The sequence below is a fragment of the Coenobita brevimanus genome, chromosome 70 (genome assembly GCF_032717465.1).
Source record: "Coenobita brevimanus isolate Jiangsu-jjx chromosome 70, ASM3271746v2, whole genome shotgun sequence".
Taxonomy (NCBI): domain Eukaryota; kingdom Metazoa; phylum Arthropoda; class Malacostraca; order Decapoda; family Coenobitidae; genus Coenobita; species Coenobita brevimanus.
The window spans coordinates 26,404,266-26,424,376 of NC_137023.1; positions in this window are offsets into that span (position 1 = coordinate 26,404,266).

A 20,111-nucleotide genomic window follows, 5' to 3' on the forward strand; every position below is an offset into this window, starting at 1 on the left:
CACTTCCATACGTTAGAGTTGGTATCAAAATACTGTCATGTAGTAAATTTTTAACTTCCATACTCACTTCCCTGTTTCTTATCACTGCTTTCAAGGAACCAGCAACCTTTCTTCCCTGCTGTACCCTTTCAAGCACTTCACCCTCCAAACCTCCATCCTTACTCATCACACTACCCAAGTACTTAAACGTACTCACATTTTCCAATTCCTCACCATCCAACCTCGCTGTACATTCACTGACTTCATCTCTCTCAAAGACCATCACTTTACTTTTCCCTACATTCACCTTTAGATTCCGTTTCTTACACACTCTCCCAAACTCATCCACCAAGCCTTGCAGCTCCCCTTCGTCTTCACTCAACAACACAGTATCATCTGCAGACAACAGTACAGGTAGATTCCAAACACTATCCTCTCTCACCAGGGCCACTCCAACATCCACTACCCTACCTTGTACCTCTTTTATTACTCCATCCATGTACAGATTGAACAACCATGGAGACATGACACATCCCTGTTTCAACCCAACCCTCAAAGAGAAAAATTCACTTAGTTCACCATCCACACGCACTGGAGCCTTCGCACCATCGTACATACTCTTCACAGCATTCAACAACTTCCCATCTACTCCATCTATTCTTAAAACTTTCCACAATCCTTGTCTATCCACCCTGTCATATGCTTTCTCCAAATCCATGAAAGCCGCATACAACTTCTTTCCCTTCTCTAGAAACTTTTCCACTAAAGATCTAAGAATGAATATCTGATGTACACAACCTCTTCCCCTCCAAAGTGCCACAGACGACGTTTCTTTGGAGGGTCCGCAGGCCGTACGGGAGCGATAGGTAACAAGGTTATGATCGGAGTAGCCCAACGGGGAGAAAAGTTTAACAGTGTAAGCAGAAGGATTAGTTGTCAGGAAGAGATCAAATATGTTGGAGCTCTCTCCAAGGCAGTCAGGGATACAGGTAGGGTGCTGTAGAAGCTGCACTTGGTCATCATTCCTCATGTTTCAAAATCATTCCTTTACCTCTCTCATGACAGTGCTGACCAGTTTATCCTGCACTGTGTGAAACACTACAGGGAATGTAATGTTTTTTTGATGGCCTTTTGTGTTAAAACTTTAATATTTAACCTAATAGGCTTCCACACTGAAAGTGTGGAACGTGTCTGAGCGAGCGAGCGAGCAAGTCAGGCAGTGCAATCGTTGGAAAATACTGCTGTGCTACTCACGCAACCTTAGACCGTTAGGCTGCTTTCACATGAGGCCTCCGGTGACCGCCACTAGTGGTCGCAATTAGTTGCCTCCCATAGTTTTCAATGGAGCCTTTCATACGAGGCCACTGCAGTTGCCCGGCCGGCAACCAGCTCCCGGCGTGTCTGCCATTGGCGGTTGCCGCCACCGGTGGCCTCCTGTGAAAGCAGCCTAATGGTCTAAGGTTGCGTGATTAGCAGCAGTATTTTCCAATGATTGCACTGCCTGACTTGCTTGCTCGCTCGCTCGCTCTGACACGTTCCACACGTTCAGTGTGGAAGCCTATTAGGTTAAATATTAAAGTTTTAACACAAAAGGCCATCAAAAAATATTACATTCCCTGTAGTGTTTCACACAGTGCAGGATAAACTGGTCAGTATAACGCTATAGGAATGTCTCCAAGGACACAGAAAGAATGCCCACTGAAACCAGTGTACTGGCTGAGCAAAGAATTATGCATAGGAACCTCAGATATAACGAAGGCTTGGAATTTTGGAAGGAAGATGGGGGTATGAGGGAGACACTGAAAATGGGGCAAGTAATACTATATACTGAGGCCGACATTCTTGCCTTAATTATCTGGCGAAGAGAAGTCATTGCTAAGCTGAATTCAATCTACTGGCAGGGTCAAGATTTATGTATTCTACCTTCCCCATAAGGGTTACATAACGCTATCAATTACCCACACTCATACTTTAATTTTCATATGTTTTCTTGTAATCAGTGTCTTTTTCGCCATAAAAATATCACTCTTCCATGCCCTTTCCCTCAGGCTAACTCAGTCTTATGCTGTGATGGTATTAAGTTCCCTCAGCTTTTCAGAGTCACCACTTCATATTCAGTCTCTCATATTCCTGTCGCATTCCTTTCACCTTCCTACATTTGTCATACTCTTTCAGGCACCACAGCCTCCATACCCATGCTTCCCCATTCCCTGTGGTCGACATCACATGCAGGTCTCGACAGGGAGGCATTCAAGATTACTGTCCAAAATAATAACAACAAAAAACAGCCTTCAAGTTATAATTTTTATTTCCATCATCCTGTGCTTTCTTTATCTCCTGAAGAGTATAGAGGGTCGAGGCTAGGCTACTCAGTCCCGACGTTTACAGCAAGGGTGACCAACCTCGCTTTTCCCTGAGTGCAGTTACGTTGACTACGAACTCCAACCACTTCTTGGATGAAAATTTTTACTGACCCCAGCCGGTTGGAGGCCCTTAGCCCACTTGATTACCAGGCGGCCAGTAGATTATATTCTTACAACCCAAAGTAGTAATTAGTCTTTTGGATGACAGGAAACTGTTTGGGTTGTCACTCAGTGTAGTGTCACCTAAAGATTGAACTACACCAAGTAAGTGGATGTTTGGCGTTCCCACCAACCACACTGATTATTTTTACATCGTCAAAATATATCTGGTTAATAAAAGAGAGGAATCATGATTTCAGTCATTCATACTTAGTTCCTGTGATCTAACACTGACAGAGTTTGCCTGTTGTTAAATTTAGATCTTGGAAAATATTGACAAAAAGACAATTTATTACATTATTTTCCATGAGCAATTATAAACAGTAGATGAATATTCCAAATAAATTTTACTGTACTGTTCTGTGATACAAAATCAACTTTGGTAGCATGTAGAATTATGATTACATAACTTTATACATAAATTGTGGAGGTGAAGGGGAGAGGGGGTGGGCGACCACTCTTTTATTTCCCTTATGAAGTCTAAAATGCTTTTTTTTTTTTTTTTTTTTTTTTTTTATGTGACCGACTCTGGGCATAGGCTTCACAGCCTGCTTTCAAGGCCCAGTAGTCCTCCTACGTACCGTACACCTCTACATGTCACCTACTCCTAATGTCACCATAAGCAAAAATGTAGCAGTTTAAATTGACTGAAGTTCCACACACTTCGCTTCTTAAACATGGAATTAGAAACATCAAATGGCCAAAATTCACCGACTTTTGGATACAGCCCAGCCACACTAGAAAGACCTTGTATAAATATCATCATTAGCCATTGCAAGTCCGCTATTGAACAAAGGTCTCTCCCAGTCTTCTCCACGAATTCGTTGACTGAGCCAATCTTTGTCACGTTTTGCCTGCAAACTTCCCTCTCATCTCTCCACTTCACATCTCCCCCTCCCCCCCATTTCATTTTACCTCGCCCGGACGGAGTCCGACGAGGTATTGTTTTTGGTTGAGTTTGTTTTTCATTCATTCTTTCTGTCTTTCTTTCTTTGTTAGCAACATTACGAGAAAATGGCCGAATGAAATTGCATGAAACTTTCAGGATACGTTGGCACTGCTCGCCGACAAAAGTGATGAAAATTTAGAGGTAATCGAATGACCCTGAAGGTCAAAATGAACGTCACGGATTTTCAGAGGGCTATAAACGGTTGAATATAGAGATTCTTACTATCAAGAATATACGGAACTCGTAATATGGGCTTTCAGTTGGCACCAAAACCTTTGACCTTGAATGGCCTTGAAAGGTCAAACTCAGGGACATGGACAATCAGGGGGCTATAACTCGAAACTCACTGAAGATAGAGAAATATTTACTATTATCAACATATAGGAAATCTCATATGGGTTTTAATTAGTACCTTGACCTTTGACCGTAAGTGACCCTGAAAGGTCAAACTCAAAGTCTCGGATATTCAGGGGGCTATAACTCGAAACTCGTTGAAGTAGAGATATTTGCTATTACCTAGATCTACTGTAGGAAGTCTCAAGTGGGCTTTCATTTGCCAGCGTGACCTTTGACTTGGAATGACCTTGAAAGGTCAAATGCAAGATCACAGATTTTCAGAGGGCGTAGCGTCGAAACATTTGCACCATTACCTTAGACTTTAACCCACTAATTCCCAAGGTTCCTGTGTGAGGGATTTTGCTGGAAGGGTACTAAGTGCACTGCCCCCCGCCTATCGGTGCATTGTCGCTAAGTTCATAGGTCCCTGCCCTGGGGTTCCTTCCTTTATTAACTTTCGAAAATGCCCAGTTCCGTCCTCTACTGAGGACGCTGGGCGCAAATGGGTTATAATGTGCACTGATACTAAATGGCAGAAACTAGTCAGTATTCTACAACAACAAAAAAATAAATAAATAAAAATAAAATAAAACAAATAGGTTTGTTGTGCCTGGCACTTTTTTTTTTTTTTACTACACATACAAAATCTTGGAGTTCAATCAGTCAGCCTCGTGTCATCTGTTATCTCTTATTCTTGTTATATGACCTACCAACCTCCATATCTGTTCTTTTACAACTTCTAAAGTGTCATTCACTGTAGTCTGCTCTCACACCCAAGTTAATCTTTTCCTATGTCTTAACGATAATCTCAACACCGACCCTTCCATTGCTTTCTGAGAACGGATTAGCTTATTTTCTATTGATTTTGTCAGTTTTCAGGTCCCACAACCGAACATCATAGCAGGGATTATGCATCCGTTGTATACTTTTCGTTTCATATATAGTGCACTGGCAAGCTACTTTTCATAATGTCTGTATGTTTACCGAAAAGTTTCCATCCAACTGTAATGTGTCTTTTATTATGTTATTAGGCTGCTTTCACACGAGGCCACCGGTGGCCGCCACTGGTGGCCCAGTGTGAAGGGGCCGGTAACTAGTGTAGCCATATGAAAGCTCCAATTTGAAAAAATGCTTTCCAGCGAGTGGCAGCAATCGCCAGTGGCGGACACTAGTTGGGCGTGCAAACCACCGCCGGGAGCTGATTGCCGGCCGGGCAACCGCAGTGGCCTCCTATGAAAGGCTTCATTGAAAACTATGGGAGGCAAGTATCTGAGGCCACCAGTGGCCTCGTGTGAAAGCAGCCTTATGGTCTTCCGTTATTTTTAATATTTGCCCCAAGTAATAGTACTCAGTACTCTACGACTTCAAGAATTTCTTCGCGTATTCTAATGACGCTCTTTGGTGTATGTGGATAAAATATTACATTAGTTTTACTCTGGTTCATCTTTAGTCCCACTTTGAGACTTTCTTTGTTGAGTTAATTTAACATTTCTTTCAATGTCTCCTCTGTTTCTGAGAATAGGACAATGTCATCTGCAAATCATAAATGGTTTAACTTTTCTCCATCCATGTTTACTCCTTTGTTCCCCGAGTTTAGCTTTCTGAAAATACTTTCTAGGCATGCTGTAAATAATTTTGGTGAACTTGTATCTCACTGAAGCACGCCCTTCTCAGTCTTAATTTTTGCCGAGTCTTTCTGTAACTTAACTGTATCAGTTCCCTCTTTGTATAAGTTTTCGAGCAGTTTTACAATGGTCTCATTTAATCTTTGTTCTCCTAATGAATTTATAATTGCTATGTGCTCCAATGAGTCAAAAGCCTTTTCGTAATCGACAAAACCTAAGCACAGTGGCTTAATATATTCTATGGTTTTCTCAGTTAGCTGATTCATTGTGTGTAAATGATCAGTACTAGAATACCCGCTCCGGAATCCTGCCTGTTTATGATGTTCGTTTTCTTCCAAATTTGTTGTTATTTTGTTCATAAGGACTTTGGTGAAGAGTTTGTAAATGACGGATAATAAGCTAATGGGTCGATAGTTTCTAAGATCTTTGAGTTGCCTTTTTTGTAAAGTAAAATAATTATTGTATTACACCATGTTCTGGGAGTTTTCTTCTTTGAAGGGCAAGTAAGTGGGCGACCCTGTTTTGTACTAAGATTCTTGCATCCAGCTGTATATCTGCTACTATTCCACCTTCTCCTGGAGCATTTCCTCTTTTCATATTTTTAAAAGAAATATTTACTTCGTCTGGTGTTATCCCAGGCATTTCACTTGTGTCAACTGAAAAGTTAGCTATTGGCAATATTGTCTTAGATGCATACAGTTCTCTGTAAAATTCCTCAACTCTTTTCACTATCCTTTCTCTACATTAAATGACTTCACCATTTTTGTATTTCAGTGATATAATTTGTTGCTTTCCTAGTACCATTATACTTCAGACCTGTTTCAGACTTTTTCCCTTTTTGATGGTTTCTTTGATATGATACATATTTCTCTTTTTATTTCTTTTTGTGCCTTGTTCATCAGCTTAATTAAATCCCCTTGTTCTGTTTCATATTTCTTTGTTTTTAGTTTCATTTCCTTTTGTTTTTTCTCATGAGCTCGAGAGTCTTTTCCGAATACTTCTGGCCTTTGGCTGTATTAGGTTTCCCTATCACTTTCGCTAATTCTTTTAGCACTTTTGTTAGTCTGTCATTAAAGCCATCACTGTCACATTCAGCATTACTTGGAGCCTGAAATCTGTTTGTAATTTGCAACTGAAAGACTGCTTTGTTTTCGTTAACTTTATCGGGCATACTTTTTATTTTTAATCATCTTCTTTCCTTCACTTCTGAAACTGAATCTGGCTGTGCAACCCAGCATTCTATGGTCACCTCCTATACAGTATTTACTTTGTTGATAACTGTGGCTTTTGTGATCGTGTTACACACACACACACACACACAGATATATGTATATATATATATATATATATATATATATATATATATATATATATATATACACTATATATATATATATATATACCCCATTGGAGCCCAGTGTCCTCAATATAGGACGGAACTGGGAATTTTCAAAAGTTAATAAAGTAGGGAACCCCCGGGTAGGGACCTATGAGTTTCGCGACTATGAGCCGATAGGCTGAGGGCTGTACACTTAGCACCTTCCTAGTGCAGTGCCTCGCCCACCAGCCTTGGGATCCAGTGGGATATATATTATATATATAGAATGTTCCAGTATCAGAATTGCAGAACATATTTTTTTAATGAAACATATAAACAGCAAAACTGTGACTTGATTTCAATAATCCAACTTCAAAATTGAGAGAGAGAGAGAGAGAGAGAGAGAGGGGGGGGGGAGAGAGAGAAAGAAAGAAAAAAAACTTTTAAGAGACATTAGGGTATTTAGGGCAATTATTGTCCTATAGACCCAGAGAGCAGGGCGAGCCAGTTTTTCAGTTTAGGTGGTTTAGCGACTCCATGTTGGAGTTAATCAGTTAATGGGCTGGTCAGTTGTGTCGGTCACAGTTGAAGTGGATGGACACAGCGCGGACACGTTGCCCGAACGTTTTACCGGGATGTACTTATTAACTCCTTGATCCACAGATAACACCTCAATCAACACCATTTAGCACACTATCATCGGCACTAACTGTGCCTTGTGTGTTTACCGGGATGTACTTATTAACTCCTTGATCCACAGATAACACCTCAATCAACACCATTTAGCACACTATCATCGGCACTAACTGTGCCTTGTGTGTTTACCGAGATGTACTTATTAACTCCTTGATCCACAGATAACACCTCAATCAACACCATTTAGCACACTATCATCGGCACTAACTGTGCCTTGTGTGTTTACCGGGATGTACTTATTAACTCCTTGATCCACAGATAACACCTCAATCAACACCATTTAGCACACTATCATCGGCACTAACTGTGCCTTGTGTGTTTACCGGAATGTACTTATTAACTCCTTGATCCACAGATAACACCTCAATCAACACCATTTAGCACACTATCATCGGCACTAACTGTGCCTTGTGTGTTTCCCGGGATGTACTTATTAACTCCTTGATCCACAGATAACACCTCAATCAACACCATTTAGCACACTATCATCGGCACTAACTGTGGCTTGTGAGTTTACCGGGATGTACTTATTAACTCCTTGATCCACAGATAACACCTCAATCAACACCATTTAGCACACTATTATCGGCACTAACTGTGGCTTGTGTGTGTGTGTGTGTGTGTGTGTGTGTGTGTGTGTGTGTGTGTGTGTGTGTGTGTGTGTGAAATGCATCTTTTTATGTTTCCGACATCAAGACATACTGTAGACTTCATAGTCTGTTCCACAAGGTCCAACATTCATCATACATATCAAACTCCATCAAATAACACGACACCGACTCTGATCATCTAAGTTTAATGCAAATTCGGGCTTTCTCGATCGTGACTGGAATGATGGTATTCGTGAAGTGTTTCTGTTATGTTTCAATTGTTCTTTCTGACGACTGTAATGGTCTGTTTTGCTGAAATTCTGAAAAGAAAATACTGGCAACAGTATGAGCAAATGGTATTGTGAGGTGGACCAGAGATTACTTGGCCTAGAATATTTAGTGAATGAATGTCTGGCCCATTTCCCTGAGCATGCTATTGACAGTGCTGCCTCTTGTGTGTGTGTGTGTGTGTGTGTGTGTGTGTGTGTGTGTGTGTGTGTGTGTGTGTGTGTGTGTGTGTGTGTGTGTGTGTGTGTGTGTGTGTGTGTGTGTGTGTGTGTGTGTGTGTGTGTGTGTGTGTGTGTGTGTGTGTGTGTGTGTGTGTGTGTGTGTGTGTGTGTGTGTGTGTGTGTGTGTGTGTGTGTGTGTGTGTGTGTGTGTGTGTGTGTGTGTGTGTGTGTGTGTGTGTGTGTGTGTGTGTGTGTGTGTGTGTGTGTGTGTGTGTGTGTGTGTGTGTGTGTGTGTGTTTCAATTTTCCTTTGGTGGGAAAAATGTCAAGATAATGATAATGAATTATTTATCATTACCCATGTCGCTACAAGACGTCTCCTGCAACCTGAAGGAAAACATAACAGCGTGTGATGATAACATGCATAAAAAAGTAGTTATCGTACTAAAACAAATATGAAAATTTCAGTGTAGATGATACCGAATTAGTCTAAATCAAATGGTGAAATACTCTTTTCTGTACAATACAACATCTGGACTAGACATGAAACTCTTTAACCCTATGACAACCCGATGCAGCACCGATGGAAGCTATGGATAAACTGCTTGAGCATTCACTAAGATGAAATGCATTATAGTTCATTTTTCCAATTCCAGACTGTGTTATTCAGTTATGTACAGGCCTGTCGCACCAGGAGACTGCTGACAGCTTCCTTTTACCCCTTCTGTACCAGTAAAGTTTTATAAATTAATCAAAATCGTCTAAAGGCAGGAGAAAATATAGTGTCTGTTGTTGAATCGAAGAGATTGACGGTGATATCTGATACTGGTTGCCATTTCGAATGTATGATCATCGGGTAAGGTTTGCTCCCCATTTCCTTATGTACTTCTCCAGTGCTTCGCACAGTATGTGATTAATGAAGCAAAAGTCTGATAGCACTGCAAAGTACCCCTTCTCTGTGGTAAAGCAGTTTTTATTTTGTGTAAACTCTGTTAAAAGTCGATTTTATTCAAGGTAACCTCTAATACTGGAAGGGTTTGTGGGGGTTATATCAATACCCTTTGGCTCAGTCTTCCATATGCTGCATATAACTGTCTGGTGGTAATAAAAATAAAATGAGGTGCACCATCAGATTCAAGGATTAAACGGATTCCTGTCAACCACGTTCTAAAGCAATAAGCTGACTTCTGGTAGCTTTTGGTATTGTAGGTTTTAGTACCGATTAAAGAACTTTATATGCCGCTTAAAGCTTAACCTTGCAGCTACATACGACCTTTCGGATCCTTTATATGCCGCTTAAAGCTTAACCTTGCAGCTACATACGACCTTTCGGATCTGAATACAAGCATTTGTTGTTAACACAGATAAAGCTGCCATTAGCAATAAGTGCAGTGTTGTTGTTAAGCTGATCATGCTAAGTGAACATTTGGCCTGTCCTGTAACTTTGATCTTTGACCTGTTGTTTTTGGAGGCAATAGCTCGGTTCCTTGGCCGATCCACAACACTTCCACCAAGTTTAATGAAAATCAAAAGAAATTTTTTTTTAGTTAATTTGTTCGCACACACACACACACACACACACACACACACACACACACACACACACACACGTCAAGTACAACAAAATATCCGTTCTCGCTCCCAGGGCGTGATTATTAAAAGTTAGAAGTGAGGTTGGGAGAATGCTAACAAAATGAAGGAAAACACAGAGAACATTTATAGAATATTTTGAAAGCTTAATAAATGTGAATAACGAGAGGAGAATAGTTTTAGAAACTCAAGGTTTTAGTGGTGCGCAGATATGGAATGTTTTGCTGATAATGCGTCTGTGAAAAAATAAACGATGACCTGAAGGAGGAATACCATGACAACTGTATGAAATTAAAAGCCCCAAACCTGGCTTACATAACAGAGCCAGGCAGGTACTCAACCACATTTACACAATACCAGGGTTAAAACTAATATTATTACACATACACTGTATTCTTCTTCTGCACAGCTGTTTTCCATTTCCCTGGTGATAGGGAGGGGAAAAAATACAACCAACGTATTTTCTACGTGTCGTAGAGGCGAGTGATAAGGATGAAACAGAGGCTGGAATGGAGGAAAATAAGCCAGGTGAATGGTTCGTTGATGCTTGAATTCGGGTGCTTGAATGTGAGTGGATGTAATGATTTTGAGATTTTGGAGAGTGTCGTTTACATAGTATTAAAAAGTTTTTGCCGTTTTACTATATCGCGATTAATAGCCCTACTGCCCCCCCCCCCCAAACAAAAAAAAAAAAAAAAACTACTCTTTCAAGACTTTGCCCGTGTTTGCCAACATATCTATATAAAATCGCCCATCGTTGCCCTATTCGCTCGCACAACATAGTATATCATTCGATTGTATCTAATTAATGCATTAAACGCAATCCTTCCTCTGTGAAAGCAACAAATTATCTGTTGCAGTGAAGAAGAGACAAAGGCGTTTATAAAAGTCTGCGATTAACGATCAAGGCACTTTGTACGTTGCTTTCAGTTCTTCCTCGAAGTTTCCAAATTATCCTCTTGAGGGAGATTTCCTCCCGACTAAGAATACCAGGGACCTTATTTGTAAAGGTCTTTAACCAGTTTGTACGATAAAGTATCTGAAATGACTAGCAGTTATCAAAGGCCATTTTTCCACAATGACTGTGAAATGTTTGTAGCTATCTAAATAATAAAGTTAAGCTGTGCACTTGTGTGCTTGTCTGTGAGTTTGTTCGTTTCTTTCACGAGAACGGTAATATATATCGTTCTAATTCTTTTTGCAGTAGATCGGGGTAAGTCCAGGGAGTGTTAAAAAAATTAAAGGAAAAGGGGCGATAGTGTGCTACGCGACGGCGCGAAACTGTCTGAAGCCGCGACACGCGAAAATGTATGTCTGTGCGTTTGTTCGTTTCTTGCACGAGAACGAGGACAGATATCGACCTAATTCTTTTTGTATTAGGTCGGCGTAAGTTCAGGAAGTATCAGAAAAAAAAAAAAAAATATGGAGATCACGGGAGACGCAACATCGTGAAATTGTCGGAAATCGGGACTAGAGAAAATATGCGAAAACATTTTTTTTTTCTTTTTTTTTTAGTTTGGTGAGAATTGGTCATTGTGGGCTCTATAATGGTATGAAAACAAAAATAACGTTATTTGTAAACATATTGTTATGGAAAGGCTATTAGCTGGTTCCGCAAATTTTTGCGGGCAAGCACTAGTATGAACATAAAGACAGGCACATATGCAAACACCCTTATACACATCCTAAGCTTGGAAGAGTTTACAGATATGGTGTCATTCTCAAGTAAAAGTACAACACAACTCTAATACCATGAAAACATAATCCAAACATCAGATATGTAAGCTCAAGTGGGAGCAAAACAACCTAAATCGCCATAATCATCCCTTTTGCTACAAGAATTAATTACATATGAATGAAGACCTCTCGTACCGGTGTACGGCGGCCATAATGGAGAAAGGTTAATCCAATTACACAGTTTAACCTACTTATTGCGGTGACGTCTTTTGATATATAAATATTACTACCTCCAGACGAAATTATTTAACTTGTAGGAGGATTGCCAGTTGGACTAAAGAAGGGGTGGGGGTCATCAGTTACGTAACTGATTTTTGCATCTGATGTATGGTAAGTGTAAATTACTTAAAAGTTCAACCTCTTTAGTACGATGTCGTATGTTGTAATTAATCCTGCAACCTCTAGGCAATTTGTTAATTTTAGAGACACTGGAAACCTTCCATTTTCTTAAGGAAATAAGGAGGACCTAGTTTGGCAAAAGGTTTTTGGGTGAGCAAGTTACCTAGCAGTGCTGGTTCTATATCATATCAGAGTTTCAAAAATAGTCAAAATTTCCATATCGTTGGGGAGGGAAGGGTAGAAGACTGAACTGCTCGAGACAGAGTTGCTATTTCCCTTCTTAATTTCAGGCTCTAGGATTAAAGAATGTGATCCTTTCTTTATTACTTTCCTGGAGATCTTGCTTGTCAGTTTTTCTGCAAACAATCGTATCCCTTTGTTCCTATCTGGAGTATATTTTCGTTGGAGGGTATGACAGGGAGGGAGAGCATTCCCTGTTACTATATTTGCCTTTTTTATGTCTCAGTCATATCCCCTATTCATCCCAAATTAAATTTACGTTCGACCTCGACTCAAATGCATCCACACCTGCATTTCATTCTAACTTTATCACCTATCAACTACAAATGTTGGCTCAGGTTCAAATGATGTCATGTACATAAAACATGGGGACCCGCACACTAAAACGATTGCAAACCCAAGCTTTAAGCATTCGGACTGAAAGACTTCGTTCATTTAATATTGTGCTCTAAAATCCCCCTGACCTTCGTAGGTGTCATGAAATCGGGTTGCAAAAATATCGATTTTATTTTATTTTATCATTAGCCATAACTTAAAAAACGGAAAAACGTACACGACCGTGTTATGTCACCATATTGTTCTGTAACAACCAGGGATGTGCTTTATCACTCTTAGAGCGGCGCTGAAGCTACAGTATTCTATGCGCCTTAGAACATTAACACTCATACTTCTTCTAGATCATGTAAAACTCCACGGGTTAGTGTTGCCTTATCCCGCGTAAGAGTTTTGTCTATAATATAGCAGAAATAGCGGTAGCGATCATTACATAGTTAAAAGTCGCTTTATTACTAGCGAGCGAGCAAGCGTAGGGATGCAATGTTTACCTTGTTTTCAGGCGAGAAATGAGTGGCCCAACAGGGCACTACCCGACCGCGATGGTTCTCAGAGGCTAATAATTTCTTTACTATGTGAGACAGACAGGGATGGCCCGAGCGGAGGGGGGTGGGGGGTCACCCCCTAGTGTGTGTTCTGAGATGGTCAAGAAATTACTGCGTTGGTCAAAAGTGGTGAGTGGAGACTTTTTTTTACATAAAAGGAGAGGTCTCCAAGAGGACAAAATATTTTTTGCATACGTTTTTCCTTACACACACACACACACACACACACACACACACACACACACACACACACACACACACACACACACACACACACACACACACACACACACACACACACACACACACACACACACACACACACACACACACACACACACACACACACACACACACACACACACACACACACACACACACACACACACACACACACACACACACACACACACACACACACACACACACACACACACACACACACACACACACACACACACACACACACACACACACACACACACACACACACACACACACACACACACACACACACACACACACACACACACACACACACACACACACACACACACACACACACACACACACACACACACACACACACACACACACACACACACACACACACACACACACACACACACACACACACACACACACACACACACACACACACACACACACACACACACACACACACACACACACACACACACACACACACACACACACACACACACACACACACACACACACACACACACACACACACACACACACACACACACACACACACACACACACACACACACACACACACACACACACACACACACACACACACACACACACACACACACACACACACACACACACACACACACACACACACACACACACACACACACACACACACACACACACACACACACACACACACACACACACACACACACACACACACACACACACACACACACACACACACACACAGAGAGAGAGAGAGAGAGGACAAAATACAAAGTATTCTAGTTTCCTTCCTGTCAGGGGAATAATCCAAGCCAAAATCAAGTACCATACGGTAATTAATCAAGGTGACTGGACCTGGACCCCTTTCACCCATGGAACGGTGGCAAGGAGGGGTGGGGGGGAGTCATTAATTTGGTTTGTTTATATCTATTTAGTCAGTCAAACCGTAATGCCATAAGGATGAAGTTGGTCAAAATTGTCCTCCCCATCACATACTGCTCGGGACATCCCTGGAGATAGAGAAGAGATTCTTTCAGCAGGTAGCAGATACATTAAATAAAATTTGTTTTTAGCTCTATATTTACTCATGGGACCAAACAAACCCCCTGGAATTCCAGCTTTCCAAGACAATGTACCGATGGCTTCAATTTATATGCTCTACTATGAAATCGAATTAAAAAATATTTCCTGCTATAACACTGTGTTTTCTTGCATGAATTCTAACAATTAAACATCGGATACTACGCTCATATTTCTTCCTGAACGTTTTTTTTTTTTTTTTTCTATGTTTAGGGGGTGAAATAAGGAAGGGTAATCTCCCCATTTCTGGATTTTACCATTCGATCAAGAGCCAAGCGTTTACCGACACAGTTCATTGGCACGGCAAGTCAGGAGCAGATAACTGAACATTGCGCGTGTGATAAGTGCTACGGCGCCTCGCTATATTCACATTCAGAGAGAAAACGTGAGAGAGAGAGAAACCGTGAGAAAGTAAACATTTTCGCTCAATTATTCTCCTGTTACTGTTCAACACCTCACCAGAAACGTTGAAAGTTTGCACGAAGATGAAATTATGATGACAGGCCTATTATACAAACACTTGCTCGCTACACTCGCTCACAAAGTGTACTTTAAAAGTACTTTAACATTTGTGTGTGGTAGGTAACTTCCAGAAAAAAGATGATGGACTAAAAAAACAAAAGTTTTATTCCAAAACGATTGTCAAGATACAGAGAGAGAAAAAGTGCAGAAACATGGGATAATAAAAGAACAAGAGAGCCTTTGGGATGGGATTAGATTCAGAGTCCCATAACCATTACAACATCCACCAGCGACAACCGTGTTGTTAGTACTGCGTGGAATGTATTAATAGGTAAACAACTCTGAATCTCCTCCCATCCCAAATGCTCTCTTGTTTCTGTGTTTTCTTTATGTCTTCTTTCTGCATTTCTTCCATCCCAACATATTGATAATCCTTTTTTTTTTCTTGTGACTATAAATACATACTGACTGACTTTTCGTTGTCAGATTGGAGAAAGAAACACCGATGTGGGACTTAGTGTGTATTGACGTTTCGCCTCAAGGCTTCTTCAGAATACAATTGCTGAATATACACCACATTTCCTGTATATATAGCAGGAGGCAGTGAGGGTGTGAGAGGGGTGATGTATTGGCAAGGGTGGTAGGGGGGGAGGGCAGGTGGGTAAGGAAGGTGAGGTCCAGGGGAATGGGACTACAGATCACGGCACAAGGACGGAGAGAAACAGGGGACAGGTAAGTGGGAAGTCATTAGGGAGTGGGAAGGAATCTTGGGTAAGGGAATAGAGGTCACGTGGGGAAAGGGATTGCCGATTCCAGCACAGGTGTGTGTGTGTGTGTGTGTGTGTGTGTGTGTGTGTGTGTGTGTGTGTGTGTGTGTGTGTGTGCGCGCATAAGTGTTGTATATGTGGGCAAGAAGCTGGGTGAAGAGAGGGGATGGGGATGGATAGGAAGGAAGGAGGGGTGATGTTTTGAGTTTAGGGGAGGCGGTGTGGTGGTGCTTTCTGCTATATATACATGAAATGCGGTGCATATTCAGCAATTGTATTCTGAGCAAGCTATGAGGCGAAACGTCAATACATACGAAGTCCTACAGCGGTGTTTCTTTCATTATAAATACATCAACCGAGAAACCACTAGGGGATTATAGGTTTAGTCCATTTTGTCTTTTTGTCTGTCTGTTTGCAAGATTATGGAAAAATATTGAATGGTATATAACCGAACTTGACACAGTGACTGCGGACCAACAAAGGGACAAGAATTTATTTGATGGAAATTTCATAGGTCATAGGACAAAACCGAATTTTCACTTTTTTTTTCTGATTGTCAAAACTTGTTCAAAGGGTTGAGGGACAGGAATGGGTAGTTATTTAATTTTCATAACAGTCAGCTGGAGGTAATGGTAACAGGACACTGTCAATGTTTTTTCTTATGCTCAGATAATTTTGATTCGATTTGGATGAAATTCTGGGGAAGCGTTTGAGGTTAGCCGTGGATGAAACTATTAAGTCTCTAGAACAAGAGGTAAATGGTCAAGGTTATAAGGTAAGGCAAGCTTAAGCACTTCTTGACCCGACTGAAACCAAACTTGGTTGATAGGTTAAGGGTCAGGTGAGGATGAAGCAGGTTGATCTGGAGAATAATCGGTCGAAAATCAAGGGCTCAGAGAAAGGTCAACGGTTTGGCCTTGAGGCCCCTACACAGCCAGTGCACACTTGTGTCCGTGCAAATGTCTAAGCATGGTGACGAATCACGCTATAAACAGTAGATCAGAAGCGGGGAAGTTTTCGGTTCGTCGCAACTACATGAAGACTTTTTTTTTTTTACTTTAGTCCAAAAACACAGTTACCCACTGTCTGTGAGGACAGGCTTTTGAACCGATCCTCTGGCGGTGGTGTTGCGCCTTCCAGTGCAGAAGTATGACAAATGTGGAGGGAAGCGAGTCGTGCCCGAGTGTAATGCTAGTTTAAAATGGAGCATAGTACGGGACAACTTTTCTGATGCAATGAGCCTCTTTATTTATATTCTTATTAGTCCCCTACCGGTCAATCAGGTTGCAGGCTATAGGTGTGCGCGGTTCCGTCAGTAAGTCAGTATATCAGTACGTCCGTCCTCAGTTTCGTGTCCGCTTTGTAACTTCCACAAGCGTGGACAGATTTTGATAGAATTTCACGCAACTGTTCCCCACCCCATGACGGTATGTTGTGTGGAACAACCGGCCATCAACTCCCAAGGTCAGTGACATTATGGTTATCATCCGAGAGGGGACTTTGTATTGCATGGCAATACTTGGTTCAATTGTTCTCTCTCTCTCTCTCTCTCTCTCTCTCTCTCTCTCTCTCTCTCTCTCTCTCTCTCTCTCTCGTTATTTTTTTCAATATGTTCCTACTGGTATTGCATTCATCCTACAGTCCACCTATTATTACCCTTATCTCTTCAGCTTCGGTTGTGTCAAATGTGTTGGGTGTCTCTCGGGCACGCTATGACCATATTTTCACCTCGTCATCCTGCATTTATTCCAGCAGTCAGAGGAAATACGTGCAATTAACAACGCGCGAACTGTTAATGCCCAGAAAAACTTATTGTTCCCCCAGGTTTTTGCGTAATCAAACGTTGCATGATTTGTGCGTGTACAGGGAAGAAAAGTTGTATAATTCATGTGTGTACTGGGAGGAAAAAAATAAAGTTAATGTTATTGGACTAGCCCGCCTATATTTAGCAAGAGGATCCCCGCCATAACTCTCCGACTGATGATAAGGTCAAAGGATTTATGAGGAGGTTTTATTGTCGCTATTGTGGAGTGGTGTTCCTTGATGACAGCAGCAGAATGAGTCTGTATTTATACCACACCTGTGATTAACTGCTAAAATTACCAACTGCGAAGGGTACAGCATACATACATACACACACACACACACACACACACACACACACACACACACACACACACACACACACACACACACACACACACACACACACACACACACACACACACACACACACACACACACACACACACACACACACACACACACACACACACACACACACACACACACACACACACACACACACACACACACACACACACACACACACACACACACACACACACACACACACACACACACACACACACACACACACACACACACACACACACACACACACACACACACACACACACACACACACACACACACACACACACACACACACACACACACACACACACACACACACACACACACACACACACACACACACACACACACACACACACACACACACACACACACACACACACACACACACACACACACACACACACACACACACACACACACACACACACACACACACACACACACACACACACACACACACACACACACACACACACACACACACACACACACACACACACACACACACACACACACACACACACACACACACACACACACACACACACACACACACACACACACACACACACACACACACACACACACACACACACACACACACACACACACACACACACACACACACACACACACACACACACACACACACACACACACACACACACACACACACACACACACACACACACACACACACACACACACACACACACACACACACACACACACACACACACACACACACACACACACACACACACACACACACACACACACACACACACACACACACACACACACACACACACACACACACACTGCGGAGCCTATACCATACACACACACACACACACACACACACACACACACACACACACACTGCGGAGCCTATACCATACACACACACACACACACACACACACACACACACACACACACACACACACACACACACTGCGGAGCCTATACCATACACACACACACACACACACACACACACTGCGGAGCCTATACCATACACACACACACACACACACACACACACACACACTCACATTGCGGAGCCTACTTCATACACACACACACACACACACACATTCAGGACGTTACCACCCACTGTCTGAATTGCATTATATTCCATTACGTCTACCATTCCCGAAGACTGTAAGGGGGAAAAGGTTATTGTAGTGAGGATAATCTGTTTGTATTTTCACTCGTATATCTCACAACGCTTCCTTTAATTGACACATAAGGAGCATACGGATCAGAAGCTAGGCTATTTAGTCCTGACATTTAAGGTAAGGCTAGCCAGTTACTCGACCCTTATATGAGCAGTGAACCCCAGCCCTGCCCTGAGAATGAATCATTATAGACCACATCAGGTTAAAAGCATTAAGCTACTAAAACACGAAGGGGTGTATATGTTGGTTATAGGGTTAGCAGCCAACATTTTAAGTAATTTTCTAGAGATAATTACAAAAGACCATTAGCCGGGTCAACAGGAGATAGGCCACCATTAAATCGACCAAGTGAATGATGGACGTCTCCACTGACCGTAGATTATCAAATAGTTCAGAAAACTCGTGCCCTCACCTCCCTCCGCCCCTTTAACCTTTAGTTTAGTGATTCTTAACCTCGAGATTGCTGCCCCAAATGGGATCGCTGGCTGTTGGCAGTGGGTCGGCAATTGTCTCCAGTTATTGCCCTCATACTTTCTGGTATAACCATTCCATACAGAGAAGTCTGTTTTGCCGAAACCAAGTGTACTCCAGTTCACCTTATACAACTGTCATATTTCCACTAGGTTTTCGCTGACTTAATCGGGTACAGTATTTATAGCGGTACTTAGGAAAGGTATCTGTGACTAAAATCATATTTGGTTTCAGTGTCATAACTTACCTCAAATGGAGACAAATGATTTCGTAACCTGGAAATTATGATATGAATGTTAGACAATAGCACTCAGAGACCCCACTCCTCTACCAATGTTTTCAAGTTCAAGATCAATCTGAACCAGCTCTGCCGTAACCCCTTGGAAATTATTAAGGTTATACATCAAAACTATAGCAGGAAATGAAAGGGCTTTCTACAAGAACAATTATAGATTTAATCCCATGTCCCTCTGTTTCATTCGTGATGTATAATTGTGTGTTTTCAT